This window comes from Microtus ochrogaster, linkage group LG7_11 (genome assembly GCF_000317375.1).
Source record: "Microtus ochrogaster isolate Prairie Vole_2 linkage group LG7_11, MicOch1.0, whole genome shotgun sequence".
Lineage (NCBI taxonomy): Eukaryota > Metazoa > Chordata > Mammalia > Rodentia > Cricetidae > Microtus > Microtus ochrogaster.
Genome location: NC_022032.1, coordinates 18,434,933 through 18,443,199, shown reverse-complemented (window position 1 = coordinate 18,443,199; position 8,267 = coordinate 18,434,933). Strand labels below are relative to the sequence as shown.

Here is an 8,267-nt window from a genome sequence, read left to right as displayed (position 1 = left end):
CACACACACACACACACACACACACACACACACACACACACACACGAAATACTGTTTTCTCACCCCATCCCATTAAGCCTACTCTAACGTCTTTCTGATATCACACCCTCAATTGAATAAGATTTACCATCCCTTCCTCTGCCTGCTAGCTCAGTTTATTCTTCTCTTTAAGATGTACTTTATCTCAAACTGTGTGGACATGTATCTGTGTGGGTGTATTGCGTGGGAGACCTTCCATCTCCAACAGCTATGTTATATATAAGCTGTTGCAAGCCACCAATGTGGGTGCTGGGAACAGAACTCGGGTCCTCTGCAAGAGAAGCAAGCACTCACTACCACTGAGCCTTCTGACTTGGTAGATTCCCGTGAGGTTTTTACAAAGAACTCTGATAAATCTGAACTCTGCCTACTTTTCTAATACAACCACAGTATCACTTACTTCAAACTAAAGGGGCACTTTCCCACAGGCTTGTATCCAGCCAAACTGTCTTGGGCCCAGAACTCCAACCAGAGTCTGAGGACTCTGATCTAACACAACAGCTACACCTCCTCCCACCTGAAAGATGATGCGAATGAAACTCTTCTAACACAGTTTGGTGGCTTCACCTTTCTCTGCAATATTCCCTTGTTTCCTTGTCCTTAACCTTTGCCCTATAAAAACTACCCTCCAGTCTTCACAAGCCAACTTCCACCACCACCATTTATTGTTCTGTGTGCCACCCTGGCCAAGAGAGGACCATGGCCAAGTCCAGTGAAGCTACACCGGAAGCAGATCCAGGGGTTTCGCTTTCTCACAGCTGTGGTCTCGTTTCTCTCCAGTCAGCAAGCCACAATCAAGCCATACAATCCACATACTATTTTCCACTGTCATTCCCTTGCCCTGGTATCCTGCCGCCACACACACACACACACACGCACACGCACACGCACGCGCACGCACACACACACACACACACACACACACACCCTGTTGTGAGGAACTCGTTCTAACCTACCTCCTCCAGGTGCTCCAGCTTGTTCAAGTGTGGTGATGTACTATTTTGATTCTAACAGAGCATTTCCTGCACTTCTCCCTCTCTGGACTTCAGCTCTTTATGGGCTGGGAATCTGACTTGTTCACCAATGAGCACTGAGCCTAAGTCCCAATGTTTGCAAAGAAGACCCACAGTTGCTGGACAGATGGATAAAGGACTAGAAATGGAGAAGAGAAGGTAAGATTAAACAGCGGCGAGGATATACAGAGGGGTGCTGTAAGAAAGTTTCTGTTCCCCTAAACAGAAAATTCAGGCAAGGCCACCGGGCCAGCAACAGCATTGCAGATGGTGGGTCTTTATGTGGCTCTACCCGGCCTAAAATGCTAAAATCAAGTCACCGCCACTTCAAAACCCTTCAGAACTGGCTGTAGTTGATACCACATCAGTGTCTCAGAGCAACTTTGTCACAAAACCCTATGCTTTAACATTCTATGAAATACAAAAATTAAATGATGACTGAATTCTCAAAGGGCTTATACAAAATATGTAAGCAATCAATGTGTTTACCTTCACATATACAACGATCTCTTGGAATTAAGCAAGAATCTGACAAGCAGTTAAATGGGAAAGGTGGGCTTTTTTTAAAACTGCAGGAAAGGGTTGGAGATGGCTCAGCGGTTTAGAGCATTGACTGGTCTTCTCCAAGGACCAAGGTTCGATTCCCAGCACCCATGTGCGAACTCACTGCCATCTGTAACTCCATTACCGGAGGATACCTTCTAGCCTCTGAGGGAACCAGGCACACACACACGGCACAGGACATACAAACAGGTGACACACCCATAAAAGTAAATTTTATATTTTAAATTATTGTTATTTCTCCTCTTGAGAAATAGCAGTTTTGAATCTTAAATGATGTATATCATATTGCTTGAAAACACCTTGCCAGGGTCTAGGGACAAACACCTGCAATTACACAATTAAGTGAGACTTCCAAGACAGTCCTTGGTTTCATCTTCCACACAATCTGCTCAGGAGAATACTTCCCTGCTGTAAATTCCCGGGCATGAAAATTAGAATGGAGGTCCTTCAGGGTACAAATCAGCCGCCTAGGCAGCATGTGAGGCAACAGTGTACCAACTTGATTTGGTTTGGAGTCTCTGTAAAGTCAGCCAGACCTGGGTGGAAACAAGCAGTCCCGGAAAATGTCCTAAGAGCATTAAGTAGAGAGGCCCCTGGGTCCCTTCCACTTCTCACACAGACGGAAATGGCTTCTCCAGATTAGTGGCTCAAGAGCTCAATCTGAAGATGTATGCTTGGAAGGTGGAGCCATTCAGATGAAAGCCTTACTGCTTTGAACACACCTCTTTAGCATGAATGTAACCCACCAGTCTACTGATACATGCCGTGAACCCAATAAAGTCAGGTCGAGAGGCTTCTTACCCTCAAAACTGAATTCACAGGTGGCCCAAATGACTTTATGAAGGCCCCCTAATAACCTTACTTCCTTTCACGGTAGGGATTAAAGGGGTGGGGGGGAAACCCTGGCTCATTTAAGATGTTAATTTTTCAAGAAATGGGCATACAAAGGCAAACTTCTAAATAAAACTTACACTAAGCTTGTAAAATACTACTTTAGTCAAAACTGGGAATTGCATCTTTTTTTAAAAAAAAATCATGTTTTAAGTATCTATCTTAAAATAAAATAAAAGCCAAAAAAATAAAAAATAAAATAAAATATTGAAAAAGGAGAGAGGGCAAGTTCTCCACTGCTAGATCAGAACAGTGGCTCCCAAGACACAAAGCCCAATAACCTAGAATGAACCTGGAGTACATGGACATGTGGATGAATAATATGGCTAACAGTCTCAGACTGATGTGGAAAACATCACCATTCCTTAGTATTAGCACATAAAAATGTTTTTAAACTATTAAATATAGACTACAAGAAGCAGCAGAAATCAACGTTTGCAAAGTTAAGTACAAGCCTTTTAAATCGTTTCGGACTGTAATTTTCTATGCAAATTCCCAGTTTAAAAAAAAATCTTCCAGGCACTCGGGAGTTGCTTAACAAAAGCCACTTAATGAAACCATAGTGCAGGCACATAAAAAAAATTAACTACACAGAAAATATTTGCGAATTTACTTTGCTATAGCACACAATTGTCTCCTTGTTTCCAAGGTCCTGCAATTCCCATCAGTAGGGGGTGGGAGTCTTACAAGACAACCAAAAGTTAGCTGCCTAATATAAAGCAAGGTAAGGACTATGAGGCAGACCCTCTCTTTAATAAAGAGCTCATAAGTTTATCTTCCAGAGAACAGACAACTGCCCGGCCGCACAATTCCCCGCGGCTTAGCCTAGCAAAGGAGCCGCATTCAACCTCGGCGTTGCACTCCTCCGGGCACAGAACATCTAAGAAACTCTGCGGCTCCATTTCGAGGATCCCACGCTCAAGTAATCGGCTCTGCTTTCATCTCAGTACTTGGGAAAAACTCCAAAGCCGAGGCAGACAGGAGTCGAACCAGGAGCGGGCGGGCACTCGTGCTCCTGGGTCAGACAGACCGGCGCTGCGTGAGTACCGCGCTGGTCCCGGAACCGCGGCGCCCGTCCCCCGACTCCGCAATCACCATTCCCCGCACGTCCCTCCGGTCCCTCCACCCCTCCGCCCCCGCATCCCGGAGCCGCGGTCGGTCACTCAACTCTGCGAGTGGGGCAAGGAGACGAGCTCCAGCCCCCGCCACAGCGCAGCCGGGGAAGCGTGGGTGGGAGGACACTCACCCCGGGCCCCGGACTCCACTCCACCCGCAGCAAACTTACTGCAAAGTTGGCTCCAAGTAGCCGCGGTGCGGTGGGGCGCACGGCCCGGGTGCTCAGCGCGCCCGGCGGCGGTAGACCGCTGTGCCGGGAGCCGCACTGGACTCGCACGTCCGCATGGCGCCGCCGGCGGTCCAAGCCCCGCCGCGTCCAGTCTGGCCCGCGCGCCCAGCGCCCTGCGGTGTGTATCCCTCCGCCCGCGGCCACGCCTGCCAGCGCCGGCTCTCGTTTCTCCAGCCCCGAGACTTCGGGATTCGGTGCGCGCAGCTCGAGACTCGCCCCGCCCCTGGACAGAAGCGCCCGGGGACTACCAGGTTCGGAGCCCGGAGTGCACCGAGGCGAGCGCCCTCGAGGAGCTTGTAGTACTGCGGGAGGGGCAGTCTGGGGACTGTTCTAGAATTTCGAGCTGGCTGCTGCGCCTGTTACTGCTGCGCGGAATTTTATTGGATGCTCTCTGCTAGGAAAGGGGAAACATTTGCTTATCCCTCCCCCCCAAAAAAACGACAGTAAAGGGGGAGGAGAAGTCACCTAAGGCGTAAGGGACACCTCCCCACCCAGCCGCCAAGCCTCTCTTTAGACTTTTCCCAACCTCCAGGAAATCCCCGAATCGGCATTTGAAAGCCTCGCTCCGAGTCTGCAGCCACCAGGGTGAAAAACTACTGAGGGTCTGGAAAGGAATGCAGTTAGGTCGGAATTTACTTCCTCCTGAAATCCACATTAAGGCCGGAGATGGGGGTGGAGGTGGGGGTGGAGGCAGGGGGTGCACAAGTTTTCCCGAGACCTGTTAGTGCGGATTTGGTTAGACCTCAGACCCTCCCGGACTGTGGTAGTGAACCCCAACGCTGGCCTCCGGGACAGACGCCCCCCAATCCCCGGGTCTGTAGGACTAAAAGCAGCTGAGCCTCCCTGGGCGCATTCTCAGCGCTTTATTCCACACCAAGGATCCCGCAGTCCTAGATCCCGGCCCTACGGCTACAAGTTCTCCAGCGAGAATGAGAGATCCCCGGCTAACAGGCACCCCACTTGCAGAACTCCCTCTGGCGCCCGAGTGCCCAGCCAGCGCATCCCAGGTCTGCAAGTCCATCCACGGCGTGGGCAGTGCTCCAGGTACCAGCTGAAAGCGCAATCAGGAGTCAGTCGAAGCCAGCCAGTCTCGCTTTGGGACGCAGCCCAGAGAAGAGACTTGACCTCGGAAAGTTTGTGGGGCTCTAACATTTTAACGCCGCGACGACGAAGAGATCAGATTTCCCTAGGAGCAGGCGGAAGGGACTGCAGGGCGAACTGCACGGCAGCCGGGGGCTAGTGAGACTAATTAAGACAGCATTTCTTTGGCTCAAAGTGAAAGTCACTTAAGCCACCTTAAAGGAAGGTGACTAAAAATAAAGATAATAACAATGCCTAGCAGGTTACGCTTAGGAAGAAAAAGTAGTGCCTGAAAAATGAGTGTGCTGATTTGTAGCTCTCCATTCCCTGCTCACTGTTTGGAACACACACAAATTCACAACACCCAGCAAAAACGAGCATCATCATAACCCAAAGACTCTGGCCGCGGCTACCAATTGCGCAAAGTGCTCGCGCAGTGACGGTCACAGTTCCATACCCGGAACGCCGCGAAAGAGAACGACCTGATCTCCAAGCTCAACCGGTTTGCGACCCTGACGGAATTTTAACTCTCAACAAAACACAACCATACAAGAAAGCCAGCCGTTGGGGGAGGGGATGTGAGAGGGCCTGGGGTAGTCATGCTAGGAGAGGAAAAGAACAATAAAAAGTATAAAAACACACTATTCGGTAACATTAAATCGCTGGATTTTCTAAGTGGCGCAAAGGAATTCCTGATTTAAAAAATATTCAAACATATATGAATATTTAATTAGTGCTTAGTAGGGCTAAAATATCTTAAGAATACTCACTATCCAGGCTAACTGATAAACCTCACTGCCTGGAAGAAGTTGTACTCGGTCTCTACAGGAACCCCTGAGAGTCAGCAAAGATGCAGTCAGTCTCCTAAGCTGCCACATTTTGCTAATCCTTCAGCCACCAATGAAACGAAATGGAGATACCTTTTTAGCTACGAGCGAATAGCCTTCACATGAAGAGAAGTGTAGTTCAAGTTCCACGAACATCCTTTAAATGGTCCATCCTCCGTGACCCTGTCCCCAGAGCCTCGTGGAAATTAGGTGGAAGGGGGAACTATTCCCCCTAAAAACCTTTTCCCCTCAGCATGGCTTCTGCACTCAGTCCACGCAAGCTGATTTTTGTTAATGCATTAAGTGTGGACCGGTGTAAATGAAGGCTGTGATGGAAGCGACCGAGCTCTGTCTGGTCCACGTCGTTAGTGTGCCCAGCAGGTCCAAGTTCGAGGTCTGCACTGAGCTAGGAGCTGGGAGCGCGCCTTGCCCGGTACTCGGACTAGAGGGCGCTGCGCCACTGCAGATCACCCAGTCCCCAACGCGCCCTCCCTGGGCACCATTTCTATAACAAGTTACACTGAAAATAATGCACAAACGGCTTCGCTTCTCAAGTTCTTTTGAACAGCGCTCTGTGTGTATTTTGTGAATTCCAAAAGCTGCGCATGCTTGTCTTTCATTCCCGCGCCCCATAAAGAGAGTCCAGTTCCCTAAGCGCAGACCCGGCGAAATTCACATGAATTCCGCCACTCGCTTACATTGAAATACCCCCCACGTTATTTCATTTACGTTTAAACTTAAATTCTACAAGGCATGCACTGAACAAAGAACTCACCACAGTAGCCCGGTCCTCGGTGCTCTTCCTTACAGTCCCCGGCAGTTGGGTATATCCCACGCCGATCGGATGTTTGTTAGGAGCCGGGCTCGAAGTACCAAGTTTGCCTCCCTAGAATCTTCAGCATATCCCCAACCAGAGTGTGATCCTCCAGTGCAGTCGGGACTCAGGTGGTCGCATTTCCAGTGGCTTCCGACCCGGGGAAAGTTTGAGCACCAAAGAGGTGGAGAGAGAGAAAGAGCGCACGAGGTCTGGAGAGAGAAGTGAAGGTCTTCGATGAGAAGTCAAGTTTGTCAGGACATGTCCAGGCAGCCAGCTGCCGAGTAGAGGAGTTACGGCCGGCAACTGCGGCGGATCTCTGCCTCTTTTTTCCCCCACTCCTCCTTCCAGGAGCGGCTGGGGGAGGGGAGGTGACGTCAAGGCTCCGCCTCGCCCCCGACTCCCGGGTGCTGAAGGGGTTCTCCGGCTTCAGTCGGCCTCCCAACCAGTTGCAGTTGCGGACGCCCTGGCTGCAGCCGGCTCCCCCGCCGCAGTCATCTCCCTGGCCCCAGCCGTCCCCACGATGAAATATCCGCCACTCTTCTCCCCGCCGAGTCTTGGCGCTCAGCCGAGCACAGGCTACCTCGCACTCAGCACCGGATCAGGCCACCAGGGTCCCCAGTTGCGCTTACCTCTGGGGCTTCCAAACCCAGTTGGGCCGCGTTTCCCACGCCTCGGACTGCAGGTGATGCTCTTCCTCTTCTGCAGCTGAAACTCGTCGCAACGTGTCGCCTGCCCGGGTTTTTGCAGGGCGGAAGCGCGATCAGTCTCTACCGGCTTATTGGACGACTCGGACTTTGTCGTCCTGCAACTTCTGGAGATGTGATTATTTTAAATAGTTCTTGTTGTCTATGGCTGGCTGGCTGTGGTCTTTGTATTGAAAAATCACAGCGTCGTATTTTTAATCTCCAAATCCTTTCCAAATGCTCCTGTCTTTAGACCTCGTCTGAATCATAGATTTCGAGGAGTAGTGGGGGAAGAGGACGGGGGCGGAGCCAATTTTTAACGTGTCTTACAAGTGATCTGTAGTGATAGTGGCTAATACACAAGTCAATCGTCTACACCTCCAAACGACACAGATTTATAAAAATGCAAACCCTGTTGAAGCTCACTTAAAAGATGAACGCGTCGCTTTTATATAAGCGTCCAGGCTCCGGGAAAATATCTGCTATGGGATTTTTTTTTTTTAATGCAACTAAAGTACCCAAATGCATCTTCTGAACAGCATGAAATTCTAAGGGAGCCGTTTATGTAAATTAACACTCCCCCAAAAGATTGTTGTTAAATTTTAAAGAGCCTCAAAAAGGGGGCGGGGGCTGGAGGCAGATTCTACAACATAGTTTTCCTCCATTTGCGTGAATTTATTGGTCTGTGGAGATTTGAGAGGTTAAGAACAAACAAGCTAGGGGTGTCAGTAAGGAAAGAGATGAAAAGGCGAAATGGGGTCTGCGTGTGTGTGTGTGTGTGTGTGTGTGTGTGTGTGTGTGTGTGAGGGCTGCTCCATGCTCCAGGAAACTCCCCCACCTGAAGTATGGGACCAATGTCTGCTTCACATGATAAAGACTGTACATTAAAAGCAAACCTTGCTGGGTCTCATCTTTTTGCCACACGGGTAACAACCCATTGGTGCAGACAACAAGCTTTTACTGACATCTTAGAAAGTGTCTAGGGAACACCTAAAAGGGAGTTCCTAT

At 49.8% G+C, this 8,267-nt stretch overlaps 1 protein-coding gene across 9 annotated transcripts in view; it reads right to left on the bottom strand.

Annotated features, from left to right (window-relative positions):
* Positions 1-7,524, bottom strand: part of Fat1 (FAT atypical cadherin 1) — a 117,035-nt gene extending 109,511 nt beyond the window's left edge. For 4 of the 9 annotated variants that reach the window (XR_003378305.1, XM_026786948.1, XM_026786953.1 and 1 more), the window contains exon 1: positions 6,535-7,524. The gene's annotated coding sequence lies outside the window, so the exon portion shown is untranslated. Of the gene's footprint in view, positions 1-3,753; positions 3,973-5,852; positions 6,120-6,534 lie in introns of those variants that run through there. The other 5 variants (XM_026786955.1, XM_005362562.3, XM_026786951.1 and 2 more) reach the window with 4 other exon arrangements.
* Between the last annotated feature and the right edge of the window lie 743 nt (positions 7,525-8,267).